The following is a 7,629-nucleotide window of genomic DNA, read 5'->3' as shown; positions in this document are numbered from 1 at the left end:
GGTAAGAAATCTGCATCGTCTAAAGAACAGTCTCCTATAGGTCTCCTTGTAAGGAGATCCAAGGTGAACATCTAGATGTACCAAGTTGTCCATGGTAATCACTAGCTAGGTATAGCTATTTAGATGTAATTTTAAATTCACCCCAAATTAGTAAATATTGAGTTCTTCAATCACATTAGCCACATTCCAACTGCTCAGTAGCTACAAATGGAACATCTCCCTCAACTCTAGAAAGCTCTTGCACAATTCTAGTCTAAGATAAGTGGCTGATTTCTTTAATCTCCCCTTGTGATCAACTGAAGGAAGGGTAGAGAAGGTTAGCCTGCACATCAGGAGTTGACTCCACCAGGCACAGCAGAGTGCCGTGCATGGTTTTTTATGCGGGCTTCACTAAAAAATGAAAACAAAAAGGACGTAATTGGGAGAAATGAGCATATGACTATATAGAAGGTAATGGTGTGGTTTCTTGAGTAATTGGAAGAATTACTGGTTCTTAGAGGGCATTTGCTGAAGTTTTACAGGATGCACAGGGCTCAGGGGTTGGGGGGGGGGGGTGGGAATACCCCAAACTATAGTTAGACGAGCGTGGGCGTACGTGAGTGTGCGAAGAGAAAGAAAAAAGTCCGCTGCATATCTGCAAGAACTTACATAGATCCATGCGTGTTCATATCCGTCTGGTCCCCCGCGACAGCGGCTCATCAACACGTTCCCACGCTCCCTTCGTGGCTCGTCGCCCTCTGGACTTCATTTCCCACAAGGCGAGTCACCGGTGCCGGCTCCGGGTATGCAGCGGGCAGGGCCCCCTCCGAGGTCCGGCCCCGAGCCGAGCGCGGGCCGTCGGCGGAAGTGAGAGCCGGAAGTGCCTTCGGCGTGTGCGGAGGCTGGCGGCTGGCGGCGCTGCCCGCCTCTGACAGGGGCCCGCGGCCGAGGTGAGTCCGCGGTCCCGGCGTGGTGGCTTTCGTGAGTGTGAGGGACGACGAGGCCCGCGTGTACGCAGCGGGAGTGACCGGTGGCCGGGTGGGGCTCGGAGGGGAGCGCGGACCCGGCGATGGGTCGCGGGAGGTCGTGGGGGAGGGGAGAGAGGAGGGACCGTGTGCGCGTGCCGCAGGGTATGAGGAAGAGACCTATGCGTGCCCATGAGACCTCATCTGTGTGTGGCCGAGTGTGACACTGCACGTGTGCGTGTCAGAGGAGGGCTGTCTTGCATGTGAGGTACCACCTGAGTGTGTATATGAGATGTCGGGGGCGCGGGGGGGGGGGGACCCAGTGCGTCACTTGTGTGTGTAGGTGTGTCCTCAGGTGTGTGCACGTGGCTGAATGTGTCACCACATGTGCGTTTCAGAAGTGAAGGGTGTATTGCATGCGAAGCACCACCTGTGTGTGCAGATGAGACCTCCTGTGGTGGGGACCCCAGCACAGCCCTTGCCTGTGTCTGCAGTGTGACCTCAGGTATGTGCATTTGACTGGGCATGTTACCGCTGGTGCATGTCAGAGAAGAGTGTATTGCATGTGTGACACCATTTGTGTTTTTTTTTTTTTATTAAATTTTAATGTTTATTCATTTTTGGGAGACAGAGACAGAGCATGAGCGGGCAAGGAGCAGAGAGAGGGAGACACAGAATCCGAAGCAGGCTCCAGGCTCTGAGCTGTCAGCACAGAGCCTGACGCGGGGCTTGAACTCACGAACTGTAAGATCATGACCTGAGCCGAAGTCGGATGCTCAACCGACTGAGCCACCCAGGCGCCCCATGTGTGACACCATTTGTGTGTGCAGATGAGACTTCAGGTGTGTGTGAGTGGTCAGGTGTGTCACCGTGCATGTCTGTGTGGGGAAGGGGTGTTTTGTGTGTGTGACACCTCCTTTGTGTCTGCAGGCGTGAACTCAGGTGCGTGCTTATGGCCCATACCCCTTAGCTATCACTCCCCATTCCCCTTTTCCGCAGCCTCTGGCAACCATTAATCTTTCTGTTAATTCTCTCTTAATTAATCTTTCTCTGTTCCGGACATGCGATATAAATTAAATGGGACCATACAATGTATGGGTTTGTTGTGTCTGGCTTTTTTCACTGAGCATGTTTTTAAAGTCCATCCATGGGGCGCCTGGGTGGCGCAGTCGGTTAAGCGTCCGACTTCAGCCAGGTCACGATCTCGCAGTCCGTGAGTTCGAGCCCCGCGTCGGGCTCTGGGCTGATGGCTCAGAGCCTGGAGCCTGTTTCCGATTCTGTGTCTCCCTCTCTCTCTGCCCCTCCCCCATTCATGCTCTGTCTCTCTCTGTCCCAAAAATAAATAAATGTTGAAAAAAAAAAAAAATTTAAAGTCCATCCATGTTGTGCTATGTGTGAGTACTTCATTCATTTTTATAGCTGAGTAATACTCCATTATATGGATATACCAGTTTGTTTACCCAAATAATGCTGCTGTGAACATTCACTTACAGGTTTTTGTGTAGACATGTGTTCTCCATTTGGGGGAAGGAAGCAGTTGGGTCTGTCCCAGGGAAGCCCACGTGTATGGCCACACCCACTCCCTGTTGCCTTTGGTCACCCAGCAGTGCTTCGTTTTCCAGAATTCCAGCCCTGAGCCCCTAAGTGAGTGCCAGAAGCCTGACTGCTGTATGGGAGCAGATGGGAGGAGGCGGTGGCTCTCTCCCACAGCCTGGGCTCTTTGTCTGGGACTAAGACTGCATGCCCCCTGTCCTGTAACTGCTGAGGTCAAGCAGCCCAGAGACGGAGCAGAGTAGCAGGCAATGGAACCTGAGGAGCCAGGTGAGGCACATGGCAGGGTGGTGGTCACAGGGCTGGACATTTTCAGAAACTAGATCTTCCTCAAAACATGCGCTGCTCCTGCTGCCTTCACTCTGCTGCCCTGCCATCCTCAGCCTCGTCCAGACTGTCACCTCTTCACAGGTCTCCTGCCTCCCCCTGCCCCCTCTGTTGCTCTCCACACAGCACCAGAGGGGTCTTTACACCCTGAACAGTGAGGCCACCTCTGCCTTAAACCTTCCGTCCCTGCCCTGGCTGTCACAGTAGGTCGGCCAACTCTCCCTGTAAAGCACTGGGTAGCAAATGTTCTCAGCTTTGCAGGCCAAGAGGCAAAACCAAGGATGTCAAATCAAGTAGATACTTATCTAACGAGAGAGAAAACACATACCCACACGTTTTGTTTTGTTTTTTTTTTTTTTGTCCTGATGAAATCCAGAACTTCACTGAATGCTGAAATCTGAATTTCACTTAACGTTAATGTGATGACTTTTCCCTCCCAACCACTTAAAAATGGAAAAACTATTCTCAGCTCATGGTCTCTGCAGAAATAGGCAGTAAGTGGAGCCGAGTTTGCTGACCCCTAATTTGACCAGATCCACACTTCCCATGTCTTCTGAGCCCTGCATGACCTGATTTCTTCCTGTTTACAGGCCTCACCTATAGCTCTCCCTTGGCCCACCCCCTGGTTGCTGAATAGCATTTAAATTTAGGTATTACCTCAGAGGCCCTCCCTAACCACCTGACCCAAAACAGGTGCCACACACATCTACATTATGGGTTTGTTTTTTTTTTTTAGCACTTTTACACATTTTACACATGTGTTTTTTACACATTTGAAGACTTTATACTTGTTCCCATTCATCATAGACTGCAAGTTTCATGATATCGTGCACAGTCCATAGAGTATTTGTTGAATGAATGAATAAACAGCCTTCACTATTACCCAGTTTTACAGATAAAAAACCCAGGCCTCAGGGGATTGAACAACCCAAGGTCACCCAGCAGAGAGTGGTAAGGTGGATTTGATTCTAGGTCTGACAGACTCCACTTATCCCTCACACTCACTGTCTCCGTCTAGGAATGACACTGGGAGGAAGGTGTGGGCACTGGGTGCATCAAGGCCCCAGGGATCAGTTCTCCACTTTCACCCCTGTGCGGAGGGGCAAAAGGCCTCACATCAGCCCTTCCCTACTGGGAGTCTGTCAGGAACTGAATTCAAGACAGCTGGGACTATCGCTTTTCCCCTCTTCTGAGCCCTTGCCTACTTGGTATCTCACTTTGTCCCCAAACAGTCTCTGTAGAGGCATCCTGACAGGTGTCTGCTACCAGTGATGTCCATAAAACTGATAGCATGGGGCTGAATCCTCAGACTATTACACAGCATACGATTTACTTTGTATAAAGTTCAAGAATAGGCACAGCTCATGTGTGCCGTCAGAAATCCCGGCAGCAATCACCCTGGGGCTGGGTAGGGCTTTGCCTGGAAAGTGTGCCTGGTGGGAGCTGTCCGTGGTTCTGAAAAGTCCTAGTGCTGAGCTGTCCAAAATGGTAGCTAACAGCCACATGTAGATATTAAAATGTGAATCAGTTAGACTTCAAATTACACATCCAGTTTCTCAGTCACACCACCTGTGTTTTTTGCTGTTCAGGAGCCACATGGGGCATAGGGCTGCTGAATTGGACAGCACAGCTCCAGGACATTTCCATCCTCAAAGTTCTAGAGCTTAGTCTGGATGGTTGCTACACAGATGTGTACATTGGTCAAAACTGATTGAGCTGAGCACTCATACCTCTATTAACAGTGAATCTTTTTGAGAGAATAGACTCAAGCCTGACTGACTACCTGAGTTCACATCCTCACCTATCACTTGCTTCACACCTTTGATTTAATCTCTCTGTGGCCCCCTTTCCCCACTTGTATAAGAGGGTGATGATAGTACCTCTTTTTCCTCATGTTAGGGAACTTGGCCAGCATTGGACAATAACCCCTTGAGAAGTTTGCAGCCTGGGCGTGGTGCGGAGCCACAGCTGCCCATAGGGACTCAGCCTAGGCTCATGGGTAGTTTCTGTTTTAGAGGCAGGGGTCTGAGGCCCAACTTCCAAGCATTGAATCAGAGGGCCACTTTCTGTGGAGGCCTGAGCTCAGTGACCCCCTGCCCAGCCTGGGAGCCAGGACAGGATGGAGGGTGTAAAGGTGGTGTGGCTTCTGGCAGCAGGGGCACCATGAGGTGTTCCTATGTTATGTTATATTTCACAAAGGCTTTCTGAGACTTAATGCCATCCATCCTCCTGTCCTTTTTGTACCCAAGAAGAAATAGGTCCAGAGCAGGGATGCGGCCAGTTAGTGGCACATGGTGGAACTGCAGTTTCTGGGCTTCCTACTCCAACTATTTTTCATCCTCTGGATCACCATGGGTCCATGGCAGCTATATAGACCCCTTCACCAGAGCCCAGGTGGGCTGCCACATCCCCAGACTAATTCTGGGGGGTGTGGGTCCACGTGGATACAGCCTTCTCCACTTCTCATTATCTTGGTTGGTCATGGGTGGGGACGTGTGGGGGTGCTTCCCCGCAGAAGCTCAATTCAAGCAAGCGTCTTCCCCCTTGATGCCTAGTTTCCTTAGTGTAAGATGGGTCTGGTAGTGTTGATCCTAACCATCACTCTCAGGAACAGAGTGAGGATCAAGCAAGCTGATGTAAGGGGCCCACAGCATGCCTGCCATATGTTAGGGGCTCTGGTTCTGCCAAGCCCTGGAAGGTAAGCAGGAGCAACACTTGTGGGAGGGTCTGGACTGGGAGGGCTGGAGCCCCTGGGAGAGAGGCTAGTGGCCCGTGAGGGGAGGGATGTGAGGTGAGAGGGCTTTGGGGCTTGGGTCTCTGGGACCTGAGGGCAGATCTGGCCTCTCTCATATCCCCTGCCCTCCCCCAGTTCTTCCTTTTCAGGGGAGTGTCAAGGAGGACAAGCCCAAGGCCCAAGATGCTGCATTCCCAGCAGATGCCTTCCACATGAGTTTCCCATAATGCCAGCAGTCCCAGCAGGCATACTCCTTTCTGCCCTTGCTTCTGTGATACTTCTGCTCCTCAGCACAGGACTAGAGCCGCAACCCCCAAGGAGCATGAGTTCTGGGACAGGGTGCCTTCCTCTGCCCTGGCCATTCCTCCTGTCTTCCTTCTGTCTTCACTCCAGGGTGGCACTTAATGACCCTGTCAACCTAAGGCACCTTGGAGGAAGTCCCATGCCTGGGAAGATCTGGGACACAGGCTGTTTATGGTCACACTGTTTATCCAGGATCCAGGAAAGGGACAGAGCAGAGCCTGGCATGTACAGATACATGGAAGATATTAACAGGCAAATGAATGAATGGTGGCATGAGCAGTGTCTAGATAGGTGGTTGGGGGTTTTGGGTGGTAAGTAGTTGCTCTGAAATTGCTGCCTCCTGACAGGCCCTTTTTTTTAACGGGGTCCCCAAGAAGACAGCCACACACACAGGCAGAGGGATTATTGCCACAAGCTAGGAGTGCCGCTGTGGAGCAGTAAAATTCAGGTTGGGGACACTTAATGGCCTCAGAGCACATGTGGCTGGTGTCAGATGCCATCCTATCCTCCAAGCCTCCCCTGCCCAACCTTAAAGGGGATGCAAACCATGCAGGTGTGATAGATGGCTTTGTGGGGGGCTGGTAAGGGCCATCCAGCTGTCCCTCTGGTGGCCACAAAGCTGAGTGTTTTGGGAAGTGATGAGGAATCACTGTGTCTTTTTTTTTTTTTTTTTTTTAAGTTCAATTCTTTTTTTTTTAGCATTGTATTTATTTATCTTGAGTGTGTGTGTGTGTGTGTGTGTGTGTGTGAGCAGGGGAGGGGCAGAGAGAGAGGGAAAGAGAGAGAATCCCAAGCAGGCCCTGCACTGTCAGCTTGGAGCCCAATGTGGGGCTCAAACCTATGAACCGTGGATCGTGACCAGACCAAAACCAAGAGTCGGATGCTCAATCGACTGAGCCACCCAGGCACCCAAAATCATTGTGCTTTAATCTGTTTAGACTCCTATAACAAAATACCATGAACTCTGTGGCTTAATCGACAAAGTTAGTTCTCACAGTTTTGAAGACTAGAAGTCCGAGATGAGGGTGCCAGCAGGCCTGGGTTCTGCCGAGAGCTCTCTTCCTGGCTTGCAGACAAGCTGCCTTCTCTCTGTGTCCTCACACACTGGGTAGAAAGCAAGGTGAGAACACGCACACTTTGGTTTTTCCCTCTTCTTATGAGGGCACTAGTCCCATCCTGGGTCCTCATCCTCATGACCTCATCTAAACCTAATCCCCGCCAAAGACCCTACTTCCAAATGCCTTTGCACTGAGGGGTAAAACTTTAACAGAGAAGACACAACTATTCAGGTAGGACCATGGCACCCAGTGTCAAGGTGATAATAGTGCCACTCACAGAATGAGCCACCCCTCCAACCATGACCATAGGATGTTTCCCAGAACATTCACATTCTGCTGTTCCTTATGGGGCTGGCTCTGGCCAGACAGGACCCACGGCCGAGCCACTGCATGCGGGATGTTTCAGAAGCCAGTGACCTTTAGGGATGTGGTGGTGGACTTCACACGGGGGGAATGGGGGCTTCTGGGCCCCACACAGAGGATCCTGTACCATGATGTGATGCTGAGGAACTACAGCAACTTGGGTCCCTGGGTGAGGTTTCCCTGTCTCTTCTTCATCCATGTCACATGTCCGTTTCCACATGTGTTCACTACATGGGTGTATTTATCCCCTGCCTTGTCCCCAGTAACCCACACCCAGATAGGTCCTTGCTCTGACCTGTGTCCCCCAGTTGGGTCCCTTCTGTGCAGAGTGGACACCCTATCCCGCATC

At 51.3% G+C, this 7,629-nt stretch overlaps 1 long non-coding RNA gene across 1 annotated transcript; it reads left to right on the top strand.

Annotated features, from left to right (window-relative positions):
* The first annotated feature begins 550 nt into the window (after positions 1-550).
* LOC123577950 lies at positions 551-1,622 on the top strand. Its single transcript, XR_006702156.1, has 3 exons — positions 551-929; positions 1,343-1,449; positions 1,576-1,622. It is a non-coding gene; the product is annotated as an uncharacterized LOC123577950 (long non-coding RNA).
* Positions 1,623-7,629: the final 6,007 nt, after the last annotated feature.

This window comes from Leopardus geoffroyi, chromosome E2 (assembly GCF_018350155.1).
Source record: "Leopardus geoffroyi isolate Oge1 chromosome E2, O.geoffroyi_Oge1_pat1.0, whole genome shotgun sequence".
NCBI lineage: Eukaryota > Metazoa > Chordata > Mammalia > Carnivora > Felidae > Leopardus > Leopardus geoffroyi.
This window is presented reverse-complemented; position numbering and strand designations above follow the sequence as displayed.